This window comes from Perognathus longimembris, chromosome 13, assembly GCF_023159225.1.
Source record: "Perognathus longimembris pacificus isolate PPM17 chromosome 13, ASM2315922v1, whole genome shotgun sequence".
NCBI classification, from domain to species: domain Eukaryota; kingdom Metazoa; phylum Chordata; class Mammalia; order Rodentia; family Heteromyidae; genus Perognathus; species Perognathus longimembris.
This window is the reverse complement of record NC_063173.1, coordinates 6958417-6978479: the sequence shown is the minus strand read 5'-3', so window position 1 is coordinate 6978479 and position 20063 is coordinate 6958417. Positions and strand designations below refer to the sequence as shown.

The 20063-nt window shown below is 36.9% G+C and overlaps 1 protein-coding gene across 8 annotated transcripts in view; it reads left to right on the top strand.

Annotated features, from left to right (window-relative positions):
- Positions 1 to 20063, top strand: part of Dlg2 (discs large MAGUK scaffold protein 2) — a 1704707-nt gene that overhangs the window by 1051767 nt on the left and 632877 nt on the right. The window lies entirely within an intron of this gene.

The window sequence follows — 20063 nt, the reverse complement described above, 5'->3', positions numbered from 1 at the left end:
TCCCATGGAAAACCCAAATAATAATTGTTTCTGCTATTTTCTAGGGTGATAATGAACCAAGAAAGTAACTCAGACTATATAAAATATACACTATACAGAAGTATATAAAATCACTTATTTCATTCGAAATGTTCACATGAATGGAACTATAATTCAAAACCACCTGTGTTCACTTGTTCATTCACTCATAAAGTTTTTGTGATTGCCTCTTACACGTGGGCCCTCTTCTAGAAACTTGAAAATGTAGTTGTGATTAGGCATTCTAGTAGAGAAATACATAAAATTAGCAAACAGCACTCATTTATGTGGTGATGTACTGTTAAAAAATTAAGGAGGGGCTGGGGATATGGCCTAGTGGCAAGAGAGCTTGCCTTGTATACATGAGGCCCTGGGTTCGATTCCCCAGCACCACATATACAGAAAATGGCCAGAAGTGGCGCTGTGGCTCAAGTGGCAGAGTGCTAGCCTTGAGCAAAAGGAAGCCAGGGACAGTGCTCAGGCCCTGAGTCCAAGGCCCAGGACTGGCAAAAAAAAAAAAATTAAGGAGGATGATGTGATCTGTTGTAAAGCTAGGAAGTGCTTCTTTGGAGAGCCATTAAAGTGAGGCAAGGAATTAATGATGAGACCACGGTGGCCATTCTTGAAGGCTGAAAAGTAAAGAGGTAGAGATTTTAAGACACCCCATGAGTGATGTTACAAATAATAGTATATCAGAATGTCTGGTGTTGGAAAGATTTGCTATATGATAGGAAAGGAAAAGTATGGGGAAGAAGCGCAGGAATGGAGGATAGAGAATTAGGTAAGTATGGGCCATGTTGACTTTGGAACTCATGCAAAGGAACCTAGATTTTATTCAAACTAAACTGGCAATCCATTGTGATCTAATGTGCATAGTGATAATGAGCTAGTCAGAGGCAATGATGGAATGAGAAAGTCTATTTAGCTATTCTCTTTAGAACGCTGATGATAGATTTTGTCAGCAGCACTGGTGATAGAGGTATATTTTGGATGTATAGTAAACAATGATGGATCAAATTGGGTGAATTTCTGAGGCAGAATCAACAGTGATGTTTTTAAGAGAATTATATATCTATCTCACTTGCTGACCTGTTTTTGTTTTTATCCTTTCTTTTTGATTAATATTATCTTCCATGGTTGGGTTTTGAGCTTTTGAGGAAAATCATAATTTTTAATCATTTTTAAGTTGAAAACCAGGAGGACACCTTAGTAAAGGCAAAGGTACTTGCAATAGCCCATGCTCTACCAACCATCTGAGTTTGCCACTTTCTCCTATTCCCTTCAATGCTTGATTTAACTCCATTCATTAATACTTTCATGTAGAAAATATTTGGAGTATTTAAAGTTCATTTGTTTGTTTTTTTTTTTTAAATCACTAGAGAAACTGGGTTTGATACTGAGCGGAAAATAATCGTGATCCTACTGAAAATTATTTTAATTTTTGATAGTATATTATTCAAGCATGTAATTTTTCTTTTCCTTTCTCTTTATACCTTTAAGTTCAAATATGACTTTTTTTTTTACAAAAATAAAGCACATATCACAGGCTTATGGTCATTCTTTGCTATTATCTATTTGAAGAATTGCAGTAATTGTTTTTTTTAATCAGATTCCAGTAGGATTGTTTAAAGTATTTTAATAGAATTATCTTTCTTTAAACTTCAGTTTGATTTCAAGACAATAATGAGCAAGTCATATTTTTAGGAAGAAACTTCAGATCCTGGGCACCACTATAACCTTTGTACATTCTTTGATGTAGAAAGTACTAAGTCTTCTGTGATACTCTGAAGTTTCCCTCTCATCATAAGATGCCTGTAGCAAGAGTGGCTACAGCCTGGCATGGTGTTTACTGCCCCTCCACTGGCAGTACTCTTTCTTACCAGTGGTCTTCACAGAGTGCAGCAATGGTTTTCTAGACAGCTCCTTGTTTCTAATATGACTACAGAATACGTACTCCCAGCGCCGTGGTTTATTTCACAGCTCAGCAGAAATCCCATTCTGGCAAGCCACATTAGGAAGTCTGACTCTCACAATTTGTACTCCTGCTCGAATTTCACAGTTCAGAGGAGAATGAGTATAGTGCTGCAGTGGAAAGATTCAGGACAGGAAGTTAGGAGATCAGGTTCTAGAAGCTATGCTATGTACTCCAGCCTCTGCATTACCCTAGCAAGTCTCAGAATCCAAGTGTCTACATCTTAACCATGAAATGTGGACGTTAGACTAGATAAAAAAAATCATGATTCATCTTTAGTCATTTGGGGATGATTCATGGTAATTATCTGGACCAGTGTGCTAAGAGAAATGGCAAGACTATGTCAAGACCCCTCAGAAAAGAAAATGGTGAAAATTAAGCTGCAATGAATGACAGTGAGAGCAATAGGGTAGCTCATATCTCGAGTTTCTTTTATAGCAATGATCTCTGATGATAGATACCACATGCTTTATGTCACTATTATAATTGCAACAGTGGCCATCATTTAATAATATTTCTCATGTATAATTAATTTAAATCTCAACATAATCTAGAGTGAAGTCACCTTAACCCCCATTTATAGATGAGCAAATGAACTATTAGAATAAAAGTTGCCCTGGTTTATACCATGAGCAAGAACTAAGTTTGTGGTTGCAGCTCAGATTCAGAGCATAAAGATTATTGTTTCTTTTGTTCTTTATTTTATCTTTTTTCAAATTTTTATTATCAAACTGATGTACAAAGAGGTTACAGTTTCATACATTAGGCATTGGATACATTACTTGTACTGTTTGTTACCTCGTCCCTCATGCCCCCCTCCCCCCCACCCCCTGTCTCCTTCCCCCCATGAGGTGTTCCATTCACTTAGACTAAACAGTTTTTCAAGTATTGCTTTTGTAGTTGTTTGTCTTTTTTTACCCTGTGTCTCTCAATTTTGGAATTCCTTTTCAATTTCCTAGTTCTAATACCAGTATACATGGTTTCCAATATACTCAGATAATGTTACAGTGATAGTGTAGGTCCAACCACAGGAAGGTGATACAAGAACATCATCTATACTAGATGCTACAGATACACATGGTACGTTGAAAGTAATTACAACTGTGATATAACAATCGTTTCCATAACATGGAGTTCATTTCACTTAGCATCATCTTATGTGTTCATAAGGGTATAGCTAATGGGCTCTTGTGGTCCTCTGCTGTAACTTGCCTAAACCTGTACTAATTACTCCCAATTGTTCTTTATTAATTCCAGATGAGATTATATTTTGTAATACTTTATTTTTGAGAGTATAATAAGCATGAAGTGATTTAAAAATATCTAACATTGATATCATCACACAAAAATAATTATTGATGGAGTTTCTGAAAATTGAATAGATTCAGGAATGAAGTCGAAATGATGCTGTTTTCAACATAATTTGCTTACAAATCATTCCTAATGTTTTTCCTCAAGACTTCATCATCTTGTCACAATAAGCATAAACAGTTCTGTAATGAGGCTTTTTGACACTTGAAATATGGAAGAAAAGTTTATATTATTTAAGCCTAACGTCCCACTCAAGATTAGAGTCCACTGTGGTTGCTGCCATTGTTCTGTTGAAAGGACAAGTCTATCATCCACTAAGCAGAGCACATAATGTCCAGTATGTCCTTCGTGCATTATTGCTGAGTTAAGTAATGTGATATTGTGCTCCTGAATTTCATCTCTTATTTCGACAGCGGAGAGCAAGCAAAAGCTTGATCTTGTTCTTTAAAGAGCTAGCTCTGTTTCTTCATTCTTACTTATGCAGAATAAATTTAAGACATAAGCCCACATCACTCAATATGTTGAAATCAGAGTGCTTGCTCAGCAAGATGAACCTGGCCAAAGTATGAGAGAGGCTGGGCAGCTGTCATTTCCAGGCCCACTCCACATCCTCTCCTGCTCTCCTCCTATCAGGTTTCAGGGTTGTATCAGTAGACGAATCACAAAGGGTATCATCTTCCCTGAACCTCTATATCCTGATCTATTATATGCATGAGATTCCATGTGATTCTCTTTCTGTGGTGGTGATCAAGCAGGGAGCTAGAGAGAAAGTGAAATTAGACAAGAGCTCTGCATTCTCATTTTTGCACGGCAGATCATCTAGCTAGCACGATTGGTAAACACTGGCTTGTCTTTTAGACAACGTTTTTTAAAATTAGGTATGATTATTTCTGATGAGGACTAGATTGTCCACATTATCATCTCTTCATTGTAGAGCAGCTGAATGTAAGTGTGTCCCTCTTGTTAGAGCTCTTATTGCATGCAGCTTTTTGTTTTCCCTTGGGTCTTTATGATATGAATTACAATTTCATACCAAGGTACGATTGTCCTGTTTTAAGTTTCATAGAGATTAAGGAAATTTAGAGATCTTTGGAATCAATAACTACGTCTCCCACCAAAGATCTTGCCCTGAACCATTTTAAAAACTTTTCAACTGGCCTCTTGCAACCCCAAATCCATCCATCAAAAACTGTCAGAATATTTGCAGTGGAAAGTCTCCCTATAAAATTGCTGATCATTTTTCTACTTAACATCCATCATCAGCATCATAATGCTTGTGGATACAGTCCAGATTCATTAAAGTCTCCATAACCCCCATGTTGACTCTCTTCAAAGCCTAAAGCTAATCTAGCTTCTTCCCTTTCCAAGCACCTGCTACTCTAAAAGAGAATAGAATAACTGCTATGTATTCTTGTTTCCAAACTTCATTTTTCTGTGGTGCAGCTGTGGCTCACACTTATCATCCTAGCCACTCAGGAGGCTGAGATCTGAAGATTGCAGTTTAAAGCCAGCCCAGGCAGGAAAGGCCACGAGACTCATCTCCAAGTGACTACCAAAAATGAAAAGAGGCGCCGTAGCTTAAGTGATGAGTGCAAACCCTAGGATAAGCACAGACAGAAATAAAAAACAAAATCAATTTCCTATTAAATATGGTGAAAAAGTCAATGAAAAATAAGATCAGAATTCCAAAATCTGGTTGCTACATGTACCTGCGCACATGTCTTGGATGTTGTGATTCACTCCGGAAGTTTTCAGCTGCTCCTGACTTGACCAAGCTTGTCCTGGCTGCACTAATCTCACACGCAAAGGCTGGACTTCTGGTTGGCTAGCAATCTTAAGAGGAAGAGGTGAATTGAATGCTCTGGGGGTTTCTTTCTTATCGGTGCTTCGATTCCAATTCATGTAGCAAAATACTTCCTTCCCCAGGGCATGAGACATTTATTTTACTTACTTACTAATTTATGTTGTGGCAGACCTGGGTCTTGAACTCATAGCCTGGGTCCTGTTCTCAACTTTCTTGCTCAAGATTAGCACTCCACCACTTTAGCCATAGCTCCACTTTTTACTTTTTCATGGTTCATTGGAAATAAGAGTCTCCTAAACTGGCTTGGAATCTTGATCCTCAGATCTCATTCTCTTGAGTAACTAGGATTACAGGTCTGAGCCACCAGTGCCTGGTTTACGTTTTATTTAGAATGCAAATAAAATAGACATAAATAATGTATGCTCAAATATTTTACCTTTATTTAGTAAGCTTTGGTGAGACTGACCTTACCTACTAAAAGCAAGACCTTCAGGTTTCTCTCTCTTTTCATTAATAATGTGTGCCAAACAAAGGTTACTAATGAAATCTAAAAGATCCCCTTATAAAAATTATTTTTTGAAAAACCCCATGATTGCCCAATTGTCTATCCTTTCTTTCCCTGAGGCAAAAAAAAATGTAGAAAAAATTCAAATCAGAAGTAAACTTGCTCTATTAGGAAGACTCTGTGATTTCAGTTATGATAGGATTCTTTTGTAATTGGTTGTGAAAGAGCAAGCCGGGAATTAAGAATGAGGAGCCAGTTGTTGACAGTGATTTTGCTTATGAATTTTGCTAATGAAAACCAGGAAAGTCCCTTATAAAACTAGTTACTCTGCTGAGAATCTGGTTACCACTCCATGAGGCCTGGCTCTATGTAAATCAAACTTTGAAATGGCCCTTCTTTCCATAGAGTCTCCTAAGATAATGAAGACAGACTCGTGGTTGAATGGGTCAATGCAACCTGCTCATAATCCTGTCATTTGCATTTAGAGTTTTCCCTCCCAACTTCACCTTGTTCTCTGTCTGTGCTCATTGTCATAACTATGGGGGACAGCCCCCATCCCTTCTTTGCTTCTCTGCTTGGCTATGTTGACTGTGAGCTCACTAATTTACACTCACATCAAGTTCCCTCCAGCTTTAGACCTCGAAAGATCACCCTAGGGCATCTTAAGATAATAAACCCCATTGCATTTCCCATGAGCCGCGGGAGGAGTGTCAGAGAGCATTTGTTCCCTCCCTATTGTAGATTGCACTTATTTTTGATTCTCCACTGTCAGTGCCATAAAGATTTTACGGTATTAAAAAAAACAAAAGGTCACTAAATGCCAAGTTTTAGTTGCTTCTTCTCATTTTCCTAATTCCCTCACCATAGTTCAGGCCAATGTCCTTCCATTCCAAGTTTGCAGCTCTGCCAGAGAAGTAGAATCACCTAATGACTCTGCTTTCTGTCTCCCAGTTTTGTTACATTTGAAAGAACTTTAAAAAATGAGAAACCTAAAGATGAACTTTTAAATTAGATATAATGATTAAAAATTCTTTGTCACAGCACTTTTCCTTTCATTAAAAGGAGACCGTTTCTGTGCATTTAGTGTTCATTGAATTTTTTTTTAGATGAAATTGATGTTGAATAGAAGGACACCAAAAAGCATATGACATAATTAAGAGCATATGACATAATCGTGGGGTTTTCGAAAAATAATTTTTATAAGGGGATCTTTTAGATTTCATTGGTAACCTTTGTTTGGCACACATTATGCCTTTTGCCTTTTTGTTTTTATCTTTATGGAAAGAGATTGCTGAGTAAAACTGAATTGATACAAAGTCCAGAAAACATTGTCTTTTCCATGAATAGATAACATGTATGTCTATTAGGAAACTAAATACCTTCAAACCTTTATCCAGGGGCCCATGCCTACAATCTTAGCTATTCAGGAGCCATGAGGACTGGGGTTTGAAGCCAGGCAGGAGAGTCCATGAGACTCTCACCTACACTTAACCACCAAAAAAGCCAGAAGTGCAGCTGTAACTCGAGTGATAGTACTAGTCTTGTGCAAGAAAGCTCAAGGACAGCACTCAGGCCTTGACTTCAAGCACTGGACTGGCTCCAAAAGGAGAAAATGAAAAACTTCACTCTATTACAAAGTGTGACCCCTGTGTCCACTGACTCTTAATCATCCCAATGCAGTTTAGGGAAAACAAATTTTCAGGACTTCTTTTGGTGGAATCCATTGTTTGTGACAATAGGGCCGGAAGAACTTATATATCATTCTCTTGACTTCATAGTTTAATTTCATATGTTTTTTATTTAGCTTAATCTGCTCTTCAAAGTGATATGTTTGCATTTTGCATACACGTTTATTTGGTAATGAATAGTTGTTGACCTCACAAGCCTACCAATAAATGCTTTTGATGATCCTAAGATTTTAATTATATGTGGAGTTCTACTTCTAGAAACTTTCTGCTGCTACAGTTTCTACCTCTTCCGTCTTTTAATAAATAAATGCCTGCAGGTTGCCGGTGGTTCATGTCTGTAATCCTAGCTACTCAGGAGGCTGAGATCTGAGGATCCCAGTTCAAAGTAAGGACAGTCCACAAGATGCTGTTTCCAGTTAGTCACTCCTAAAACTGGAAGCTGAGCTGCGATTTGTGTGGTAGAGCATCAACCTAAAGCAAAAAGCTAATGGAGAGTGCTCAGACCCTGAATTCAAGCCCCAGTATCTAGTACCAGCACAATGTGTGTGTGATGTGTGTGTGTGTGTGTGTGTGTGTATAATTAACTGATGAACTATCCTTTCAATCTAAAGCCTAGTCTCATTGTTTTTAACTGCTTAAAATGCTAAATAGAAATTTATCATCTTCCCTTTGGTGATGGGCAATCTTTTCTCCTTCCTAACAGAGAAAATAACATTGATGATAAGTCATCCATATATTATTATTTACCACTTTCTTGTGATCTAAAGTAAACTAATTTAAATGTTGCTTCAATCCTAACAACTCTAGAAGATTGATACTATTAATTATTATTGTCCACAATTTATAAGAGTGATAACCAAGGTATGATGATATTAACCGAATTTTCCAAATCCACGGAGTAAATAATTAATAGGACAGAGACTTAAGGCTATTCATTCCCACAGGAAGATTTTATCTTAATTTTGTTCCATTGCTACAAGCAATGTCTCTCTGTCTCTTTGCCCTCTTTGCACTATTTGTAAAGTCCAAACTTGAATTCTTTTCTTTTTCCCCTCATGTACACTGGGCTTAGTAACTTAGGCTCTCTCTTCCCTTGTCTCTTGCATAATCTCTGTCTCCTCATCACAGAAATTGGATACTTGATAGCCATTGATATTGCAATCCCATGAAATACACAATTAAGGATTCTGTGTCTCTCTGTGTATCTCTCTCTGTCTCTGTCTCTATCTCTTGCTCTCTCTCTCTCATTATATATTTGTATGAAAGAGACAAAAGAAAGATAGAAGGAGGATATGGAGAAAGAGGAAGAGAAATGTTAGGGTAAAGGAAAGAGAAAGAAGAGGAGAAAAAGATGGAAGGAGTAATAGAAGGCAGAGAAGAGAGAGAGAGAGAGAGAATATGTACCATAACCAAACATAGCTACTATTGATTAGTCAGTTTCAGCTTTCTGTCTTTAAAATTAACAAAGCCCACCCCGGTTCCTCTCTATATTGAAGGGGCAATCTATGTCAGATTTTCTCTCAATAGTGTCTATAGCCACTTTTTTTTCCTGCCAAGACTAGGCTTCTACCAAGGGCCTGGGCCCGGTTCCTGGCTTTTTGCTCTAAACTAGCAGCTCTTTCATTTGAACTTCAACTCTACTTCTTGCTTTTCCATGGTTAAATGCTGATGAGAATCTTGTGCACTGTCCTGCCCAGGCTGGCTTTGAACTAAGATCTCCAGATTTCAGCTTTTTGAGAAGCTAGATGACAGCTATGAGCCAGCTATACCTAGCCCACTTTTCTTTGTTATTTTTTAAACCATCATGAGCCTTAGATCATTCAAATATAGTTTATTCTGGAGAAAAGATGAGTAACTGTGATGTATAGATCTTGCTATTTATAACCTTGGAAATTAGAAGTGTCTCAGGCCTGTTGCAGTGCCATTTGAGACTTTCTAGTTGAGATTTTCTTGCTTGGTTGTACTTAGGCAACGTGGAAATAAAAGATCATTTTACTCAGTTATTCTTAGAAGTTCTTTTATGTTTTAGTTAAAATGTTGCAGTGTCTTTATTAGGATCAGAGTCTCTTAACCTCTCATGTGATTACTTTTCTGCAGGCTGTTTACAAGGCTAAGAGTACCTAAAAGCACTTTCACTCAGCAGAGTTATTGATTTTTCTCTTTTATATTTCTATTATGGGAGAAGTCCTAACTGCTTCTCTCTTATAGTTAATATGTTATGAGTTTTTAAAAGCATCAGAATGAACCTCTAGGAAATCATTCTGAAGCCCTGATAATTTCAGCTCTTGAGAGAGGACTAGGTGTATATTAGGCTGCATAGATTTCAAGCACAACTTGGAAGGAAGGGAGGTATTGACCTAGGTAGGTTACAAAAATAGTCACGAGAATAAAATGGTACATATTGTAAGAATTGAGAGTGGCAACACCTCGTTCAAGTCTTAGACCTAGCATTCCTTGATAGTGTAATTATGGCCTTCATTTAACTGATTGTGTCTCTTACATTTAGAAGTGTGATTGCTCATTCTGACAAATCTATAGAGCTTGTGTGAAAATCAAATCCACTCAAATATTTATTATTGAATACTTGCCTATGCTGGAGAGAGAGAGAGAGAGAGAGAGTGTGTGTGTGTGTGTGTGTGTGTGTGTGTGTGTGTGTGTGATACAGAAAGAGAACGAGAGAGAGCCAGAGAAACAGAAAGAGAACACATAAGTAATAGGACTGGTTCATGAATAATGAGGTCGCATCAAGGCAAATTCAACAATAATGTAAACATCCTGAAAAAATTAGTACAAAAGGAAAAATGGTACAAACTAGATTCCATGGAACGCTGCTGGGCAAGGAAAGGGGCAATGGCTCTCAGCTGGGTGTAAGGTTCCCTTAGAAACCTCTGGTTTCAGGAAAACTATTTAGTCATGCTTCTGGCACTTAATTTAGCAGTGAGCAGCAATTCTAGTAAGCCTCTGATAAAGCTAAGATTTAAATAGTAAGTAAGAGAAATTCTAGAAAGGATATGGGATCTGATGAGAACAAGGAACTGACTTGTGCATAGGAACCAATATAAGACTGGCATTCATCACCCCCTAAGAACTGGCAGGGCAGCTGTGTTCAGCCCCAGGGTTGAGGGATCACCCGATAGGGTGCTGTAAAACCCTTAGAAGATGGGGCTGGAGAGTGGAGGCCTGCAGACCCAGGCTTCTGACACCTGAATAGGAGAAAGAAGGAGTTCCCAGATGAGAAAAATGAAAGAGAAACCAATTGGATAGGGAGGGAAGAAGAAAGATAAGTCAGATGTAGAAGCTATGGAATCAAGAAGGTCTGTAAAATTCCTAAGTCCAGATGACCAGAAGGTCACTGGATAAACTGGGTTGAGAATATAAATAAGTGAAAGAACTATTGAATGGTGTACTATCTAAATTTGTGGATAAGGAAAAGAGGAAAGGAACAAGGGGGGGAAAAAACCCTCTAATTGTGAAAGTTTTTTCCTAATCAAACTATGTTCTACAAATAGAAAAAAATATGATTGTCAAATATCTAAGGAAATATTTTTTACCACCTGTTGTTTAACTTTATTGTCCCTCATTATATCCCAGGCAATATGCTGGAAGCTAGTGGTAGACAGGAACATGATTGAGACCTTCCCTCCGACATGAATGAAGGGAAGGAGGTAGAAGGTGAAAGAGCTTTGATTCTTTATACTGTCCTCCGAGTGAGTTCATGTGGCTTTCCTTTGGTCAAGGAGTCTAAAAGGCAATGGCTGAGGCTGCCTACAGGAGAAGGAGATGAAGACAGACTCTAGCTTCTGCTTTGTTCTTGCCTTGTTCGCCGTGGTTTTGCCTCTGGCCTGACAGGCTGAGACCCAGTGGTCAGGAGAGTGATGTGCAAGCAAGGCTTGATGTCCTGGTGGCGTAATCCTCACATCTCCTGCTTTCTCTCTTTGTAGCACGGGGCTCTGAAGCAAGGCCCCTGAGCTCACGTTGGCACAGTGGCTGACATAACCATAACTATACTTGAGTTTGAGGCAAGTTTGATTGATTGGTGATGCAGCACAATTTTCTATTGTACGATCGTTGATACATTTTATCCTCTATGAAACTACTACACACAGTAGACGATGATTTGCCATTTTTTACCCTGGTAAAGAATCACATGTGAATGGCCTCATCACAGAATCTTTAAAAAGAATACAAAGCTCAGATGACAGTTTTGTTTTAAAGCAAGGGCCCAAAGCACTATATAATTGTTATGCATACAGAAGATCCTGGTGAATAAATTATAATTAGCTTTAATTTATGTTAGGTTCCATTAATAGTTTAATATCAATATTCCCCAGGAGTTGATAATGTTCTGGGCTGGTGGCTGTACACCAGGTTTTGCTTGCTGAATTTATAGATTAGTGTGGGAGACAGGAACTACAAAGTAAATGAATGTATTTTTAGTTAAGATAGAATCTGCAAAGGAAACCCATCCAAATTAGGAACAAATACCCTTGTAGGTTATTTATTTCATATGGAGGTACAGTAGTGGTCAGGAAAGATGAATTTACAGTCATCTAAATAATTACCGGTAGTTGCTGGGCTAAGAGCCAAAGGATACAAATTATTACTCCTATTTATTATCCTATCCTATTATCTACTACTATCCTATTATTTATCTACTATCTACCAATATTATTTTATTTGTTGTATACTACCTTTGTATTTTGTTTTGAATCTGGGGCTTGAACTCAGGGCCTGGGCTAGCACTCTACCACTAGAGCCATGCTTCTGGCTTGCAGTGGTTAATTGGAGTTTGGAGTCTTGTGGATGCTACTAATTGTTCTGGTTTCTAACCCTAGTTCTCAGATCTTAGGCTCCTGAGTGGCTAGAATTAGTTGTGTGCTATGGGAACCTGCCAGCCACTTCTTGTCTTTTCAGTACACACATTAATCATTTTCATAAAAATGAATAGATCTCACCATGTGCCAAACCTATTTAATTCTCAGGAACCCTGAAATAATGAAAATAATGCTATCTACATTTTTAGATAAATTGAAGATAAACTGAGGAATTTCCCCAAAGTCACGTGCTAAGGTGGGTTACCTTAGCCTTTCTGAGCCTGCTCCTATATCTAAAGATTAGGATGAAAGGAGGACTAGGTAGACATTTCTAAGCACCAAAATGATGTTTTTATTGTTACAATTTTAATACAAAAGATAATGTCAGTACTACAATGGTATAACCTCTGAACCACAAAATGCTTGGAGAAAAATCAGAAATATTTAAGGTGGAAGGCTCTACCTTTGAGAGAGTTTACTGTCTTATTGGGGATACACTAGCATTATGTCATGCAGATTGCCTAATTCCAAGAGAGATACTTTTGGTAAATTGAAAGCCATATCTGGATGTGCTTAGTTCAGCAGGAAATGGAATTGTTGAAGATTAAAATTTACTCAAAGATCACTGAATTATGTCAGGGTCAGGCATTCAAATTTTGTTGAATCCTTTCATGTCATAAATGAATAATTAAGCTTGTCAAAGCAAAATGACTACACCAAGATCATATACCTAATTTGGACAAGAACTATAATGAGAAGTGAAGACCTTAAATTTTGAAATCTTGGTCCACTCTTTTGATTACTTTTTATGCACATTCTTTCTAGTAGTTTTTGTTTTCTAATCTTTTCTTCCTCTTTACTGTCCTCACCACAGAGAAAAGTTGAACTATAAGGTTTTAACATTAAATGATAAGAGCTTGTCACTTAGGGTGAAAATTCAAGAATGTGAGGTTTTGGGTTTTTTTTTACTGGCTTAGAAACTTTTTGAGAAACTTTTAAAAATAGCTTCAGTGAGGTACAGGCTGATAAGTTTTGACATATGAAACTATCTCTTCAATATAATGATCATATCTACCACCTCCAAAAGTTTCTTCACTCTCTTTTGCAACCACTGCATCCTCCAATATACTCTACCTGCCTTTCCCAGGTACCTATGATTCTTTCTTCTAGTATAAATGAAAATTTTCCATACATGGGATCATATAGTATGTATGAAACTCCTAAACCTACACCTGTTGTTTAGCTGAGATTGCAGGCATTATCTTCATGACTGTCATATCTTTTTTTTAATATTATCCATTGTAATACATATGGTCTGATTTACTTGACATTATGGTTTTAACTTTCATGCCTTTAATAATTAATGACATCGATCATCTTAACATGATTATTTATCTTTCTTGTTGAAGTAACTGATCAAATCTAATTTTCGTTTTTACAATTTCATTACCAGATATATGATTTATAAATGTTATCTTCCATACTGTGCTGGTGTTTTTATTTCATCAACAATGCTTTTCAAAGATCCGAAAATTTTCAATTTTATGTGTCTGACTTAGCAGTTTGTTTTTTCATGATTGTACTTCTGCTGTTATTCCCAACCCAAAGTTACGGAAACCTCTCTCTCTCTCTCTCTCTCTCTCTCTCTCTCTCTCTCTCTCTCTCTCTCTCTCTCTCTCTCTCTCTCTCTCTGTGTGTGTGTGTGTGTGTGTGTGTGCAGAAGTTTTGGGGGTATTGTTGCTAGTAGTGAGGTTTGAACTAAAGGCTTTTTGTTTGGTAAGTATTTGCTTGGGCTGTCATTTTATCTGGGTGAAAATTAGCATTCTTTCTCTCTGTCTCTGTGTCTCTGTCTCTGTCTTTCTCTGTCTGTCTCTGTCTCTGTCTGTCTGTCTCTGTCTCTCTCTCTCTCTCTCTCTTTCTCCTGGAACAAGAGTTTGAATGAAAGGTCTTATACTTGCTTGACTTTGCTTATTCTGCTAGCAATCTATCACTTGAACCATACTTCTAATTTTGTTTCTCAGATATTCTTGAGGAATCTAGGATACTTTTCTGTCTGGCCTGGCTTTGATCTGTGATTCTCCAGGTCTTTGATTCCTCAGTAAGTAGGATTACTGAAGAGAGCAACCGGCACGCAACTAGAAGTTGTGTTTAGGTTGTATGTTAGGTCTATATAATCGGTTTGGAGCTAATATGTACTAAGAGGTGTTTACCACAATGTATTATTTTCCTTATGGATATGTAATTTTATTCCAGTATCACTCTTACTGATAAAAATTCCCTTTTTGCCATTGAATTGCCCCTGTATCTTCATTGAAAAGGTGTTGGCTTATAACACATGTGGAAACTGGAGGCTCTATTCTGTGTGATCTATTTATGAACATTTTGCAAGATCATATTAAACTTAGAATAAATCTAGAAATCTGGTTGTGATCTTTGTCTAATTTTGATTTTCCTTTTCAGAGTTATTTTGTACGCCAAGCATCCTCTGAATTCCTATATAATTTTAGAATATATTTCTAATTTTTCTAAATTATTTAATAAAATAATTTGGGAGGATTTGAATTGGTATCTCACTGAATTCATAAATCAGTTTCCAGATCATGGAATGAGAACAATATTGTACCACTTTTCTTCTTTTGAGGGCTGAGGCTGTAGGTCAGCAAAACACATTTGCCTAGTATGCACAATGATCACCAGCATTACACACACACACACACACACACACACACACACACGAGAGAGAGAGAGAGAGAGAGAGAGAGAGAGAGAGAAATGGTTGAGGAAGGGACAATGGGAGAAAAATGAGGGAGGGGTAACAAGTATGACAAGAAATGTACGCACTTCCTCTGTACATCACCTTGAGAATAAAAGTGAAAGAAAGAAAGAAAGGAAACTTTCCTAGAAGTGGTAAGAATTATTAGAGATTTTTTAAAAATCAAAGATATATAGCAAATTTTACAAAAAGCTGTATTTGTTCTTGTTACGATGATACTATCATTGTTAACTTGCTTGTTTTTAAAAACTAACACAATGAAAATATTTCTCTTTTTCAAATTTTAAACAAAATGTATGCTTCTAGTCTACCTGCTATGCTACATTGTTCTTTCTGTATATGGTTGGACTATGCTAATTTTGTTGTTACTTTTTAAAATAATACTTTTATTATCTTTAAGTAGTTGTACAAACGAGTTGCCATTCACCAAAGCAATTTTTGAATACAGTGCATCTTGATCAATGTCATCCCTTTCAACATTCTCACCCACCCCTTCCCTTACTTCTCTTCATTTTAGATTATGTATTGCATCTTCGTAATTGAACAAAGCAGTGCGTGTAGATAATGCATCTTGATCTGACACCGCTTCAACCTCTTCACTCCTCTTTGACCTACCTCTTTCTTCATATTTCTCAATTCTCTGATGTTTGCAATTTATTTTTGCCTGTATCCTCCCCTTGCTCCTTCATTCTCCTTGCACTAGCCCTTATGCCACAAGCTCCCCTCTTGCAAGTACCCATTTCCTGGTACTTATGTTGTTGGGTTTTGACTTAAGTTTTTACATGAATGGTATTATTGCATTTTCATAGTCTACTGCCTTTCAGTCAATTCATTTGTAACCCCTTGCTTGCCACCCATGGTGTCTACTTGTAGATTTATAGGCACACTACAGCTACCATAAATGAGGGAAACCATGCAACCTATGTTTCTCTGGGTCTGGCTTCAGTCGCTTATTTGATTAGAAGTTTTGTGTCTGTATCCTTGAAGCAATGTGGTGTTTTTCCTCTTCTAATATCTTTATCTGGTTTGGCATCAGCCTTAAGAAATGAGTTCAAGAGTATTTGTTCCTCTTCCAGTGTCTGAGTTTGCTTAAAAATACTTTTTCCATAAATGTTTGATGGAATTCCATCAGTGGAGCCATCTGGGCTTCAAGTTGTCCTTGTGGGATGTTTTCATTACAAATTTATATCTTTAGTAGGTATATGGTGTGGCTAGGCAGGTTATTTTTTGTTATCTTTGGTAGTTTGAATCTTTTAAAGAATTTGCCCATTTCATCTAAGATTCTAATTTTTCTTTTGTTTTTTGCAAAATATTTTTCACAAGATTTTCTCATTAGCTCTTTTATGTCTTGTATCTTTAGAGATACCACCTCTTCCATTCGGATTTTAATAATCGATTTCTCCTTTCTTTCTGTCTTGTTAGCTTTTCCAGAGGGTTATCAATTTTATTGACAGTCTAAAGAACCAGCATTTAGTTTCATTAATTTTCCTCTAATTTCTGTTCTGATTTTTAATTTATTTTCCATTTGCTTGTTTTTGTCTTTTTTCCCCCCCACTGGTTGTTTGGTGTGAAAACTAAAGTCACTAATCTGAGAACTTCTTTTCAAATACAGATTTGTGACAATATACATAGTTCCTTAATTATTACTTTGAGAGCAGCCAATGAAATGTGCTATGTAATGGCTTATTTTCATTGCATCAAAAATTTAAATTTCCTTTTGATTTTTTTATTGACAAGTAGGTTATTTAGAAGTGTGGCAGCTAGTTTCCAAATATTTTGCAAGTTTCCAGGGTTTGTTATTTATATTTGGTTTAACTTTTTATTGTCAAAGAATATGATTCTTATGACGTGAAGCCTTTCACATTTATAAAAATTTGGTTTACCATTCAGAATATTTTCTATCACAGGTAATGCTATACAAGCAATGTATAAGAATGTGTATGTTTTGTTATTGTTGGGTAAATTATTCTATAAAGATATATTAAATCAAATTGATGAAGTAATTTTGAAATTAGTTGGCTTAACTTAGTTGGTTAATCAATTAGTTTGAAATTGATGGCTAAATTTTCTTAAGATTTTCATCCCTCTTTTTTTTTGTCTGTTGATTCTGTTATTCAGAGAAGGGCATTGACATTTCAAACTTTAATAATAGATTCTGTATTGCCTCTTGTTGCTTTGTATCTCCCCAATGAGGGTAAATTCTAGGAATCTCCTTGTTTGTTTCCTATTCCCTATAGTTTATTGTGTGTATGCATGCATGCATTTGTACCAGGCCTTCAATTCAGGGACTTGGTGCTCTTGCTTGGTGTTTTGGCTCTTGGCTGACACTCTATCACTCCAGCCATGTCTCCAGCCTGACATGTTGCTGGTTAATCGGAGATAGAGTTTTTAGAGGCCTAGCCTGTCTTTAAACCTTGACTTTCCAGATCTTAGCCTTCTGAGTAGCTAGAGCGATAGGTGTGAGCCACTGGCTTATTGTTTCTTTTTAATCTTATGTCAGTTCTTGAAATTCATTTTCTCATAAACATCATTCTAGTCTTTTTGTTGTTGATATTTTAAGTGCAAGAACTCATTTAGGTGCTGGTACTCCATTTTTTATGTGAGTTCAATTGCAATGAATTTATATTTCAACCATTCACCAGAAAGTTATATTTAAATTTTGACCTGTTTTTCATATGTGTGGTATAGATATAACAAGTACCATTAGACACACTGATTATAGCTTCGCAGTGTATGTACATACAATACATATGTGACAACAATTTTCAAGAGACTAATGGTAGACATTATAGACTAGACCTTGGACTAACAAGAAATAAAATTATTCGTAGGTGTGACAGTTTCATAGTAAGCTACAGCTCATTGAAATTAGCATTATATTTTCTGCTTTTATCACAGTGCTTGGCTCAATAAATGTTACTAAACTGAGTAAGTTTAATTAAGTACTTTATGAATTTTGAAGTAAATAGTTTTAGAATTTGTAAAATGTGAATACAAAACTGTGATAAATGCTTAATAAAAACGACAAGAAACATGACCTAAATGACTGTGCCACCTAAACTTTCAAAAGTATGTCAATATATCTATTTAAAGAGTAGAGAATAAGCATGGGGGAATTTACTGCCTCAACAGGTGTGACGAAAGTTTTACTGAATTTATGAGCATCAGTCCTGTAAGAACTGGTAAAATTAAGATTGATTAGGTTTACAAACAGGAAACTACTCATTTTAATTCAAGACTAGCCTTGACTCCAAATCTGAGTGTAAAAGTAGATAATTTTGGTTTTAGGTATTCTTTCATTCCCAACCGGTGCCGGTGCTATCTGTATCTCTTCCCAGGAAGCCATCCTAGCTGTCTTTGTGGCATAACTCAATTCTGTATGACCTCCAATCTCTAGCAAAGTGCTAAGTCTTCCACTGGGCTACCTTGATTTGCCTGAGTGATACCTTTGTGGTAACTGCTGTGGCACTTACACTAATTAACGTGTCTTTTTGCTGTTTATGTAATCTACCTCTTTCTGTATTACACTTTAAGTTCTTCAAGATAGATTCTCTCTCTTTTTTTTTTTTTTTGGCTAGTCAGAGGGCTTGAACTGTCCCTGGGTTCCTTTTGCTAAAGGCCAGTGCTCTACCACTTGAGCCATAGTGCTACTTCCAGCTTTTTCTGTGATTAATTGGAGATAAGAGTCTCATAGACTTTCTTGCCCGGGCTAGCTTCAAGGTCCTCATATCTCAGCCTCCTGAGTAGCTAAGATTTTAGGCATGAACCACCAGAGTCCAGCTAGGTAGACTGTTTATAACTTGCTATATATTTGTATTATCAGGGAAATATCAAATGATAGGACATAGAGACTTTTCATATATTTGTTAAGTCTATGAATTAATGAGTGTCTGATTGGGGAAAAAAAAAACTAGGTTGAGTTTCTATACACAGATTGGGGATTTTCGAATCTTTTGGGGAATAAAAAGAAGACCTATTAGGAGACAGTACTTAAATTAATGAGGGGCATCATGGAGCACCCCTAAGTGTGACATAACACCCAGAGATTGGAGAGTGGAATAATGGTGATAAACGAATTAAGGAATTCGGATGAATTACTGGGATTTTAGAACATGGTTTTAAAACTTTTATTTTCCTGTTGTTTCCTGTGAGATTGAGGAATATTTTTGGGACGTTGTGGGCTGGCTGGTCTGAAGAAGCAGCGTGTGGCTGGGCAGATGGGAGTGGATAAGGGCAGGAATGAAGGCAGAGGAGGGACTGTGGGTGTGAGCTGAACAGAACACCATGAATGAGAAAAAGGAAAGGTTGGTTGGATGGATATTGGAAAGCAGACTGTCTGATGCCAATAGCCTTCTGGTCTGTATACAAGAAAGAAAAACAATCTCCCTGCAGATTCATGCAGGTAGAAGTTCTGAAAGATCAATGGTACCTCTCGCTTCCTTCTGTTCAAAATTTAAATAATGACTGAAATAAGATAGAAGAAATGAGATATTGGTGGTGTCAGCCTTTTTAGACTTTCAAATGCCAAGGTCATTAGGATGAAATAATCCACCAGACCCCAGGGGGAAAAAAATGCAGAAAAACTAGGAAACCCAAAGCATGTAGCTTTCCCCAACATAATTCAGCAGAAATCTTTCAACGAGTTTATCAACCTGTTTTTAATAATTTATACCTTGTATTGTACCCCTTGGGTTTTATAGGTCAATTAAACATAATTTATCCATCGTGCTGTGAATTTATCCCCATTTTCTTCTTCCCTCCCTCAGTGCATGCATCAATGTCACCACTGTTTGCCATAAATCAGTCCTGGGATCGTGGATTTCAGAGTCGTTTTCTAGGATGCCTTATCGCTCCCTCAGAAATTCCAAACAGAATGGAGGCATCTCGGGCTTCACCTAGCAGTGTAGGCTGCCATCCTCAGCAAAGGAGATTCACACTTGATCTCCAACTTCTATTTCTGTTTTATTAAGTGCTTATGCTAGTATTATGTTGTTAAATTATACACATTTTTAAATGGAATTAATACATTCCAGTTCTGTACAGACCACCTTTAAGTCCCGAGAATATTCAAAGCCATGCTTTTCATTGTACATCTATATGTCGTTTACCACTACAGAGGTAACAGTATTGTGTTCCGTCTACTCTTCAATTCTAAAAGGAACAGTTGGCTATATTTTA